The following is a 10,319-nucleotide window of genomic DNA, read 5'->3' as shown; positions in this document are numbered from 1 at the left end:
TGTGGATTTATTGCTGTACAACAATCCTGTATTACTTCCAGTTCTGTCGGAATCAGTATCAAGGCGATTTCCTCCTTTACGTCTGAATTGGAAATGTCACATGAAAAGAACGAAAAAAAAGGGAGAGCGATAGGCTACAAAGCGCAGATGATATAAAATGCTGATGTTAAAATTTGGCTGTTAATGGGGAAAAATTTATTCCTTCTACTCACACAAATATCTCGCAGATCTGGGTCCAAATCTTGTGCTCAATGACAAGAAAACACTTTCATTGAATTAAGCAGGAACTCTCCTACCTCCAGTGAAGAAGAGGCAGTTTTCACTCAGAAGAAGCAACTGTGAGATTAAGTGGAGAGGGGGATAAGGACAGGTTAAAGCAGTGTGAATTGTCTCAAGCCTGGACACTTACTAGGATTTTGCAAGCCCATGCCAAAAGGTGGGGGTTACAAGTCGTGTTTCATGAACGCAAAATCCAGGTTGAAGCCGTTCTTTGTATTTGGAATTTGGCTATCAGATCTGTTCAGCGATTCTGTGTTGTGGTGTGTCTTGAAGGCCGCCTTGGAGAAAGCTTACCAGAAGATCGGTGGTTGAATGCCTTGACTGCTTAAGTGTTCCCCGACAGGAATGGAATAGCCTTGTCGGCTGTGAAGCGGCGTCCATTCATCTGTTGTCGTAGCGTCTGCATGGTCTGGGCGATGTACTATGATACGGAATACCCTTTCATGCGGTGGATGAGGTAGACCACGGTGGCTCAGTTACATGTGTATATATCGTCTATCTGGTGGATTCTGTCCTCACGTTTGATGATGGCATCCATTTCGATGTTCCAACACATCTTGCAGACGTTACCGTGGCGGTGGTGTGTGGTGTCATTGTCGCTGTTCTCCTGCAGGCTGGGTAGTTTTCTGTGAACAATGGTCTGTTTGAGGTTGCTCTGTGTTTTGAAGGCAAGTAGGGGGGTGTGGAGGTGGCCTTTGCGAGATGTTTGTCTTCATCAATTGCATGCTGAATTTTCCGAAGAAGATGCCGTAGCTTCTCCACTCTGGGGACGTACTGGAGAAGAAAGGGACTCTAACGTTGTCCCCTGTATGCATTCTGAGGAGGTCGGTGAGTTTTTCTTTTTGCAATGGTGCGCCGGAACTGTCGATCGATGAGTCAAGCGCAATATCCCGTTCTTACAAGGGTGTTTGTCAAAAATAAAAACGAGATCACACACACCCCTGCGTTCAACTATTCTCTGGCAGTGGTGAGATTCAAACTCACACCTCGCAAGACACTAGATATTAAATCGAGCGCCTTAGACCGCTCGGCCGCACTACCACGCGGGGAAATGTGATAATCCTGTCATTTCACTGCATTGATACTGAAACATGTCAAAATCAGGGGAGTTGGGATGGGCGATGAAGAAATCGTCACCGAATCAGATGATCCTGGAATGTGCAGCAAACAAAAACCATCTCCAGTCAGAAACACAATGAGCTGCAGTGAAGAGCTGGCTCCATTTAAACTGTCCTTAACCTCGTCTGCTCCTCAGATGGGAGAATATGGCTTCCTGTTGAATTTGCTGCGAGTCTTTACTTGAGAAAGGACAGGACACAAGGCGAGACTGAGATTTGTGCCTGCTGCCGGGAAATAAGTGATATTCATTTTCACGGATTGGAGGAGAGCAATGAAGCTTCATTTCCTGACCTGCAATCAAAACAGCAGTGAAAGTGGATTTGAAACTGATGTTTTCTCACGAAGATTTGAACCTCACCCACTGCTCTGCTCAGCATTCATTCCTTCAGGTGACTGCAGAATTAATTCTTCGTTCAATGCAATCAAATCCTTCCAAATATTCCAGTTTTGTTTTTTTCTCCTGTTTCACTTTCAGATTCCTTCATTAATGCTCATCAGCGATAACTTGCTAAACTCCAGCCAGAAATTGAACAAGACTGAAACTAGTTGTTGAAATCCTTGATTTCTGGATGTTTGCATCTCCTCAAGTCTCTGTCCGTCTTTGTGTCTGTGTGTGTGTTGCTCTGTGCATCAATGTGATTTTGTTCCCAGAAGGAGTGAGCACATTTTTACACGACAAAGTGTGTTCACTTTTTCATTCACCTCACTGGCAAATGGTACAGAAAATAACAACATGTTTGAAAGTAGAGAGAAAGATTGACTGATTCTGGTTCCTATTTTGATTGGCTATTGCTTATTGATTCGGTATCTGCATGTCACAGAGGATAATCGGCATTTTCACTGATCAACACTTAAACAGACAGTGGATTCACTCGGTGTGATGGTGGGTTCCAGTTCTATCTCTGCAATCACATCAACAACTTCTATCAGTTACTGTGAACACAGTGTTTCTAATAGTTTGGAAATGTACCAAAGCATAATCTAATAGCTCTTGTATTATTTGAAATGAATATTCAGAGATCTATTTGTATATCAACTTACTGAATAACAGTGAGAACAGCAAAGCTTGAACAATGTTTCTTTGTTGCAGAAGGACACACAGTGTGTCTATGTTGAGAATATAAGTAGAAGCAGGAACAGAGGAAAACTGTGTGGCTCACGGTGCGATCAAGCCTCCAGCCTTTCAAATAACAGCTAACTTTCCTGAATAATTTTACTACAGCAATACAGCAACAGTCTAAATTCAGGACATTCGTTGCCTGGATTTAATTCAATTCCCTGTCTAGATGTTGTGCAAATTGTTATAATTGTTACTGTTTTGAATAACATTATATTGGATTCAGAAACTTAACTCTGTTTTTCTCTTCATGTTTGCTGCCAGACCTGCTGATCGAGACATAGAGGTTAACAGCTTGGAAACAGGCCCTTCGGCCCAACTTGTCCATGTTATCCTTTTTTAAACCCCGAAACTAATCCCAATTGCACGCATTCGGCCCATATTTTTCTATTCCCATCGTACTCATGTAACTATCTAAATGTTTTTTTTAATGATAAAATTGTACCCGCATCCACTACTACCCCTGGAATTTTCTGCATGAAGTAAAAAAAAACTCCCACCTGGACACTTCTGGATTTCTCCCCTCTCACCTTAAATCTAAGCCCTCGAGCTTTAGACTCCCCTACCTTCGGGAAGAGATATTGACTATCTACCTTTTCTATGTCCCTCATTATTTTATAGACCTCTGTAAGGTCACTCCTCATCCTCCTACGCTCCAGAGAAAAAAAAAGTTCCTCCTTATAACTCAATCCGTCAAGTACTAATAAATCCTAATAAATCTTTTCTGCGCTTATTCTAATTTAAAAATATCCTTTCAATAATAGGATAACAAGAATTTGCACACGGTTTTACGAACGTGCCCTTAAAATGTCTTGTACAACTTCAACAAGACTTCCCAACCTGCTGAGAACTTCTGGAGCAATCTGTTTTTATTGAAAACATGAATTACTGTTTTTGTCACACACATGAACACAATAAATAGCAACAGGAATGGATCACTCGGCCTATCGAGCCTGCTCTACCATTCAATGCCATCATATCCGACCTTGGGCTTCAACTCCATTTTCCCACTAGCTCCCTATATCCCTTAATTCCCAGGCAGACTGTATTTTTTTCCCATCACATTCTGAAACGTGTTCAATGAAGGAGCAGCGACAACCCTCTTTGGGGAAGAGTTTCAAAGATGCACAGCACTTTGCGTGAAGTAAATTCCTCTGATCTCATAGAACCACTGCCCTGCTGAAAGAGGCCATACGGCCCGTCTGACTCTGCAACGACTATCCGACTGAGACCACATCAAGGTCCCATTCCCGCAGCCCCACGCACCCATCCTGCTAATTCCCCTAACCTACACACCTTTGGACACTAAGGGACAATTTGCCAAGTCCAATCGACTTAACCAGCACATCTTTGAGCTGTTGGAGGAAACCAGAGTACAGGGAGGAAACCTATGTATAAACGGGGAGAATGTACAAGCTCCATACTACCCTAAACGCTCTTTTTGCTGATGCTGTTTTAGCTTCCCGCACAGAGGAAACAATCTCTCAGCGTCCATCCTCTCGACCCCATTCAGAATGGAGCAGGTTTTTATGAGATCACCTCTCATTCCTCTAAACACAAGATAATTTCAGCCCAATTTACTCCACCCCTCATCACAGAATAAACCCGAGCGTACGGAGCAAACTAGTGACCCTTCACCACACTGTCTGCAATGCAAGAATATCTTTTCTTAAATATGGTGACCTGCATTGCGCAGAATTTTCCTCATGCGGTCTCAATAAACTCTATTAACTGCAGTAATACCTATTTATTGCTGTACACCAATCCTTTGACAAGAAAGCTCAAAATGCCATTTGTCTTTCGAACTGATTGCTCGCAAACGAATTCCTGCGTTCCTTGTACAAACAAACACTACCATCAGCTTTTGAAACATGGCCCTTTTTGCTATTTTCATGATCATGGGAATAACTAATCACTTTTCAAAGTAACACTGGAAATCTCGACTCTCATGTGAGCTGCCTTCATCTACTTCGAGCCCCGTCGCACTTGCTCCGCGGCTTTCAAGATGGTGATACATATATTTTTAACGTAAAAAGGGACAAGGGGAACAAGTGGGGAGGTGAATTTGAGGCCAGGGAGAGATCAGCCATGATGCGATTGAATGGCAGAACAGTCTCGAAGGGCTGAAGTTTCGTACTTCTGTTTCTGGTCCCAATGTCTGTATGTTCTAGTATTTTTTGGGGGGTATGTTCATCAGTAACCTCTGTCACACTCTTCAAAGTTATGCTCGATCATTCCAAGTCCCATCCTCGGATGTGACGTATCCAGTCATAACATCAGTATGGATCAGAGCAGCATTTACAAGTCACCAAGTCCATAGCATCAACCATGTGGCAAAACACTCTGTGAAATTCAGAAGCTCATCACTGCTACTCCAATCCAGTCCAGGATACTTCCAAACACTTTGGAACAGGATATATAGGGCATTGATAATTTATTTGAATGCAATCAAGATACCAAAGGCATTCTGGATTCAATATGCATCTTATCCATTGCAGTGGGATGCGCATTTACCTCGCTTGTTTCCTCCTGGACCAAATCAGGAATATTGAAATCGCATCAGGTAATGTTGTTTGTGTCGTCAGGAGAGCCTTGTTTGGAAACACAAAGGGTGCATCGTTGCTTTCCTTTTTTTTGCAAACTGAACTCCGTATTATCCATACAGGAAGCAGCTTGCTGCCATCAGACCCAGTACAGGAAGTCACCAGTGCTCCTTTGCACTCATGCAAAGAATTTCGGCTCACTTTTACTAAAAGTTGCACAAATTGGAAAGAGGCCTATCTCATTCCATGAATCTTTTGTGAACGAATTGATTCAGATTGATTGTAAATATGAGAGAACAGCTTTACTGTTGTATCTTGCGGCTATCAGACGAAATTTACGTTTTGGAGACAGTGGAGATAAGATTCTCCTTACAGTTGAAACATTGTAACGATGTATTTGTGAATTAATATTTCCAAATATGTACTTTTGTTCCCTTCATTTTATAACTTTCGATAGCCCTGGATATTTAGGCATTGTTGGTCAATATCCCTAATGGAAGGTAAAGTAAAAATAGAAAAGCTAGATAACCATAAAAGCCCAGGCAGCATCACCGAATGGGAAAAAAATACGAAATGTCATGTGAACTCGAAATATTCACGCTGTTTCTGTCCTCATAGATGAGGCCGGGCCTGCTGTGCTTATCCAGCATTTTATGTTTTTATCTTCGCCTTCCGGAGTATTTCTCTTCTTTTATGGAAGCTGAACTAGTTGCATTTAGTCTTTATCAATTGTTTTGTGTCAAATCCTGTCTTCTATGTTTGTGGGCCCAGGAATCTGGACGTGGAAAAGCGCCTCGTGCGCAGATGACAGAGTTTGAGGACATGTTTTCGTTAAATTTCAGAAAATGTTCTATCATCTCGGGTTGAATGATACCAAAGCTGGATATTTATATTTCTCTAATCTGGTAAGCCAGTAACAGTTAATAATCGGACTCTGTGTCTCTACGTGAATGTAGAGTAACTATGGGGCTCTCAGGGCTTCCTGGAAAGCGCCTGACGCCAGTTAGTTCAGACAATGGATTGGGGATTAACTGACAACAGTTTAGACAAGTTATACATTATTTATTACATATCGTGCATTAATATGTCACAGTGGATATGGGAGTGAACGCATGGCCTTACATAGACAATCAGGGCTAAAGTTTGATATTAATATGCAATTCAGGTGGATTACATTGAATTGATTAATTAAATAATTTGCCAATGAGTATCAGGGGATATTTTACCCCATTCTTTAATTCTTTCCTAAACTGACTCTGAGTCCCTGCATAAATAAAAGGGTTGACGCAGGAACTCAAAAGCTGAAGCATAGTCCCACTTTCATCCAGCATGTATGCTAAGTTGCTGGAATCAGAAACTGAGGAGTATGTAACATTCGCAAGTTGAACATAGAGAATAGTTATAAAAAATAACAAATACAACAGGATGAAACTCCCCGAGATACAGAAGAGTAAAACAATAGACTTCCTCCGTTTCTTCATCTCTGGGTCACTCTGCTTCTCTCCACTGCTCTGTGCCCGGAGTCTCCTGCGGGCTCTATTGGCCATTGCAATGTGTCTGACGGTCAGCACATTAAGCAATAAAATCAGAATGAATGGGAGACAAGGTGTTAAAATGATAAGAGTCCAGTCAAATACGATCCATATTAGTGACGTATAAAGTATTGCTATTCCATTACAAAACCAAGGTATGCCGTCGATGATAAATGACGGCTCATATGTAAAGTACCAGGGGGTGTTAACCACACCGCTTAGAACACAAACTGTCCCTGTAACCTTCATCGCCGTTTTCTTGCTGCAATATTTCGTCTTCAGCTTCTGGCAACAAATGGCAACGAATCGATCAAAGGTAAACGCGACTGTTGTCCAGACAGAACAATCTCTGACTCCATAAATTATCACAAAACTGAGACTACAGACCGGAGTGATGGAGAGGAAGCTGAATGGGAAATAAATACGGGCAATCCGGTTTAATATCACAGCTGCAATAATGACCATGAGATCTGTGACCGCCATTGATATCAAATAGTAAGTGATACATCCAGAGAGACCGCATCTTCCACGGGCTAGGATCACAATCACTGCCAAATTTGCTGTGTTGTAGACAAAATAATCTCAATGAATATGCAAAATAGAAAAATAGAAGAGAAAATCATTATAGTATTGAAGCATCAGGAAGCAAACATGATGAGAGATCAGAATTGGCAATCCTAGTTGAAGAACCCTCTGATTCACTGATTTAAAACAAAACTCCTAAAATGAAGCATTTCTTCAATACTGCACTGAACTGTCAGAAAAAAAACATATTGAATGTTAACCTCACTGTTTGATCAGCTACAGGAAATACAATCAGTTTGTGTCTTGTCCCACCAATAGAGAAGAGAGAAGACACGACCAAGTCATTGGCAAATCCGATGGCTATTAATATTAAATATATATTAATATAGCAGAAATGCATCACATAATTTTCATTGTACAAACACGTCAAGTCCCTCAAATGCGAGAAGAAAACTGGAAATGAATTTCATTTAGAACACAAGAACGTGCTTTGAATTGAGAATGGTTTTGGACTACAGATTTTTAATTCATTGAAACCATTGAAAAAATGGTTGAGAGTAGTGAATAAATATCTTCTACTTGCAAAGTTAACAACATGATTCAGTCAGTAGAACTGCCAAATTGTAGTGGACTTCAGATCTACTCCAAGAGTTCAGCACGCATGGAGTTTTGCATTGGCTATGATTTCATCTCTGGAATAAAAACAATAACCTGAGACACTGTCTAAATAAAACGTTAAAAGAAAATCAACACCAACTTTACAGAGGATTGTCTTTCCCGTTGCAAGCAACAAAACAATAAAAACAACAAAAATACACGCACATCGGGATAAATTTGTGACTATTCATTAACAGCCTCAACAACATAACAGAGCTACATTTAGATTACGGCAATGTCCCCACAGTCACAGTGACAAATCATACCAGAACTTACTTTACTCTGAGGATAGTGTTGTGGTAATGCAGCCACAGTGACAGCATGAACAACCAAATGATTCACCTACAATATGAGTTGGGAATAGAAAGAAGGCGAACTTGTAAGATTGAAGTGATAACATTACCCTGGTTAAGGTAATATGTTATATTGTTAAAGAGGGTAAATTATGCTGATAATGTAGAGACATATCGGTAAAAGCGAGAAACAACACATTACAGTAAGCTTGCTTCAATTCACACACAATCATGAGACCCAAATCGTTAATTACGTCAGGAAATTTGCTCCTTACGCTTTAAGTAATAGACATTGTTTGTGATGCACGTTGTCATTCACTATATTGATAATGTCTGCTGCCAAACTGCCAGAATAATGGTACCCATTGTGTTTCCATTCGCCTAGCCTTGTATTCTCTGTTCTCTTCATGTTCAGTGAGAGCACAACTAATTGTATTTCCAGCCAGGTCGAGTAATTATGCCAGGCAGAGGGAAAAATATAATGATTAAAATGGAGGATGAAAACTGTCATGGTGCAGAAGGTGAATCTCCAGCAAAATAGGGTAAATCACAGCAGGTAAGAAGAAGATTGTCAACTTAACTGAGAAAAAAATCCCACAATATCGGTACTGTAGAGAAACATTTTGGGAAAAGAAAATAGAATTGCGGGAGGGATAAACAATGATTTTCATAATGAATAATTCATCGTTAGACTTTACCCGGAACGCCAATAGCAGCAATGACGGGATAGTAAATGGCAAACAGAAGACCTTTCGGTGATGAGTGCATTTCGATCAAAGTCCCCGATTGTCTTCTCCACTGTACTCAGAGATTACCACATTTATCCTTGGTGTCAGGCTCCAGGGAGACAATTAAGTGATCTGTTTTTTTTATACATGGATTGTGCTAATCAAATCAAACACATTGGCAAAGTTATTGTGCACCATGTGTTTAAGATTTTCTTTTCATACGTTCTGATGTGTTTCCACACTCAGAGTGTATAGTATGTTCCCTGTTAAATTATTGCATAAAAATAATGAGAATTAAATCGTGGACTTTTTAAGTAGTGAAATGAGCATTGTACAAAAGACAATAAATGGGGTTAATCTGTTCATGCTGAGTTGAGTAGTCTCTGCATCAAATAATAATGAACAGTTTTGTTCAAGTCAAGAATGAAAACGCTGCCTAATTCTCTGTCCTGGTCAATATCCAGTCTACACGATGAGCAATCATGTTCCTCCTCGTGGAAAATCTCTCTGACTGTGTAGTTTATTACACCTGTCAGTGCATTCATTGTGGAACTATACAGGTTAACACACTTACATGCGGTGAGCCAGATTCTGCTTATGTGTTTTAATTAAATATTACCTAATTCATTTCAGCATAGTTGCACTCGATGTTCAGATCAGCACCATTCAAGTCAACAGGCAGATTCAACCTGGCTGACAAATAGCCCACTCAATGAGAACTTTGTGAGAAAGTTAAACGAAGTTCCCTTCAGCAAATAAATCATCTGCATTTCCAAATTAAAGAAAGGTTCCGCCGAAATTTGAACTCGGATCACTGGATTCAAAGTCCAGAGTGCTCACCATTACACCACAGAACCCAACCCACAACAACAGGCTGAAAATCGTCGCTCAATACTTGTGCCATTTTGAACATCGTAGAGAAATATCAATCCCATTGTCCAATCCCGTCAATGGCCAACACCAATTCGTATTTACATTGCCCTTGCTGGCTCCCCCTGTAAAAATGAGTGGGCTACCTTCAACTGCGTTACAGTTCACTGTAGCTGACTATACCCAATGAGCAATGTTAGCATCGAACTGATAGAGACATTACTGCGGTAAATCTGCTGAACAGCATCAGCTTATCACAGCTCTGCTTTCACCACGCTGGAAGCCAATGTGAAAACATAAACAATTTCAAATCTTCGCAGACAGGAAGGAGTGTGTGAGTGCCGACAATTGGCGCTGTGCACATTCCTGTAATCAGTATCTGGGAGAATCAGGCAGATGGGATCCTGATGGCCTTGTGGTTAGGATTCGACACTTTCAGGGTCGCAGGCTATCTTTGATACATTCAGATTTAATGTTTTTTTTTATAAACAAACCAGCAATACTTCCTAGTCCAAAGCAGCTCTGCCAGAATCGGTGGAGTGAGATTTGCACTTTTGATTCCGGGTTGGAAATGTCACATGAGCAGCAGGTCAAGAACAAACACAAAGAATGAAAGGCAGTGATATGATGCAAAACGCTACCGACAGAGATGGTGA

General features: G+C 40.8%; 1 non-coding gene across 1 annotated transcript; it reads right to left on the bottom strand.

Moving 5' to 3' along the window:
* Nucleotides 1-9,578: 9,578 nt before the first annotated feature.
* On the bottom strand, nucleotides 9,579-9,650 carry trnaq-uug (transfer RNA glutamine (anticodon UUG)). The gene has a single exon. It is a non-coding gene; the product is annotated as a tRNA-Gln (tRNA).
* Between the last annotated feature and the right edge of the window lie 669 nt (nucleotides 9,651-10,319).

The sequence above is a fragment of the Carcharhinus amblyrhynchos genome, unplaced genomic scaffold (genome assembly GCF_965287045.1).
Source record: "Carcharhinus amblyrhynchos unplaced genomic scaffold, sCarAmb.v2.hapA scaffold_38, whole genome shotgun sequence".
NCBI lineage: Eukaryota > Metazoa > Chordata > Chondrichthyes > Carcharhiniformes > Carcharhinidae > Carcharhinus > Carcharhinus amblyrhynchos.
Note: the sequence above shows the minus strand (reverse complement) of the source record. Positions and strands in the feature narration are given on the sequence as shown.